Here is a 2500-nt window from a genome sequence, read left to right as displayed (position 1 = left end):
AGGAGCAAATCCAAATAGAAAAAAAAAAGTTAAAGTCCAACTGCCACCAGGGGCTCGGGGTGAAAATCCTGCCCGGGAAGAGGCGCACAGCCTCGGGCAGGGCGCCCCCCTACCATCCCTGGAGCTCCAGGGAGTACCAGGAGCAAATCCAAATAGAAAAAAAAAAGTTAAAGTCCAACCGCCACCAGGGGCTCGGGGTGAAAGCCCTGCCCGGGAAGGGGCGCACAGCCTCGGGCAGGGCGCCCCCCTACCATCCCTGGAGCTCCAGGGAGTACCAGGAGCAAATCCAAATAGAAAAAAAAAAGTTAAAGTCCAACCGCCACCAGGGGCTCGGGGTGAAAATCCTGCCCGGGAAGAGGCGCACAGCCTCGGGCAGGGCGCCCCCCTACCATCCCTGGAGCTCCAGGGAGTACCAGGAGCAAATCCAAATAGAAAAAAAAAAGTTAAAGTCCAACTGCCACCAGGGGCTCGGGGTGAAAATCCTGCCCGGGAAGAGGCGCACAGCCTCGGGCAGGGCTTCCAGGGCGCCCCCCTACCTCCCTGGAGCTCCAGGGAGTACCAGGAGCAAATCCAAATAGAAAAAAAAAAGTTAAAGTCCAACCGCCACCAGGGGCTCGGGGTGAAAATCCTGCCCGGGAAGAGGCGCACAGCCTCGGGCAGGGCTTCCAGGGCGCCCCCCTACCTCCCTGGAGCTCCAGGGAGTACCAGGAGCAAATCCAAATAGAAAAAAAAAAGTTAAAGTCCAACCGCCACCAGGGGCTCGGGGTGAAAATCCTGCCCGGGAAGAGGCGCACAGCCTCGGGCAGGGCTTCCAGGGCGCCCCCCTACCTCCCTGGAGCTCCAGGGAGTACCAGGAGCAAATCCAAATAGAAAAAAAAAAGTTAAAGTCCAACCGCCACCAGGGGCTCGGGGTGAAAATCCTGCCCGGGAAGAGGCGCACAGCCTCGGGCAGGGCTTCCAGGGCGCCCCCCTACCTCCCTGGAGCTCCAGAAAGTACCAGGAGCAAATCCAAATAGAAAAAAAAAAGTTAAAGTCCAACCGCCACCAGGGGCTCGGGGTGAAAATCCTGCCCGGGAAGAGGCGCACAGCCTCGGGCAGGGCTTCCAGGGCGCCCCCCTACCTCCCTGGAGCTCCAGGGAGTACCAGGAGCAGAAAGAAATATTTTGTTTAAAAAAATGACAAAGTGCTGCGGCACTTAGGCTGTGGGGCGAAAACAGGCGGAGTACCAGGAGCACAAAGTTTAAGTTGGAGTACCAGGGGCACCAAAGTTTGAGTTGGTATACCAGGAGCAGGAAAGTTTGGGCGGATGGTAGTCTGCTTGTATCCGGGGAGGGGTGCTTAAGAGTGGGTCTGCAGGTTCGGCTGGTGCTGGGGTTCCTGGATGGTGGAGGTTAGGGGCCGGAGATAGGGGGCAGCTAACAGGTGTGTGGGTGGCCGAGGCAGGGGCTCCAAATTGGGGTAAAAGTGAGGTGGAGGGCCCCCTGGAGGTAGGGGGCCGATAGCAGGTGTGTGTGGCCGAAGCAGGGGCTCTAAATTGGGTAAAAGGGAGGTGGAGAGCCGCCTGGAGGTAGGGGGCGGAAAGCAGGTGTGTGTGGCCGAAGAAGGGGCTTTAAATCGGGTAAAAGGGAGGTGGAGAGCCGCCTGGAGATAGGGGCCCGCTCCCAGGTGTGTGTGGCCGAAGCAGGGGCTTTAAATCGGGTAAAAGGGAGGTGGAGAGCCGCCTGGAGATAGGGGCCCGCTCCCAGGTGTGTGTGGCCAAAGCAGGGGCTCTAAATTGGGTTAAAAGTGAAGTGGAGAGCCGCCTGGAGATAGGGGCCCGCTCCCAGGTGTGTGTGGCCGAAGCAGGGGCTCTAAATTGGGTTAAAAGTGAAGTGGAGAGCCGCCTGGAGATAGGGGCCCGCTCCCAGGTGTGTGTGGCCGAAGCAGGTGCTCTAAATTGGGTAAAAGGGAGGTGGAGAGCCGCCTGGAGATAGGGGCCCGCTCCCAGGTGTGTGTGGCCGAAGCAGGGGCTTTAAATCGGGTAAAAGGGAGGTGGAGAGCCGCCTGGAGATAGGGGCCCGCTCCCAGGTGTGTGTGGCCGAAGCAGGGGCTCTAAATTGGGTTAAAAGTGAAGTGGAGAGCCGCCTGGAGATAGGGGCCCGCTCCCAGGTGTGTGTGGCCGAAGCAGGGGCTCTAAATTGGGTTAAAAGTGAAGTGGAGAGCCGCCTGGAGATAGGGGCCCGCTCCCAGGTGTGTGTGGCCGAAGCAGGGGCTCTAAATTGGGTAAAAGGGAGGTGGAGAGCCGCCTGGAGATAGAGGGCCGCTCCCCGGTGTGTGTGGCCGAAGCAGGTGCTCTAACTTGGGTTAAAAGTGAAGTGGAGGGCCCCCTGGAGGTAGGGGGCCGATAGCAGGTGTGTGTGGCCGAAGAAGGGGCTCTAAATCGGGTAAAAGGGAGGTGGAGAGCCGCCCGGAGATAGGGGGCCTCTCCCAGGTGTGTGTGGCCGAAGCAGGGGCTCCAAAT

This window comes from Centroberyx gerrardi, chromosome 21 (genome assembly GCF_048128805.1).
Source record: "Centroberyx gerrardi isolate f3 chromosome 21, fCenGer3.hap1.cur.20231027, whole genome shotgun sequence".
NCBI classification, from domain to species: Eukaryota; Metazoa; Chordata; class Actinopteri; order Beryciformes; family Berycidae; genus Centroberyx; species Centroberyx gerrardi.
This window is presented reverse-complemented; position numbering follows the sequence as displayed.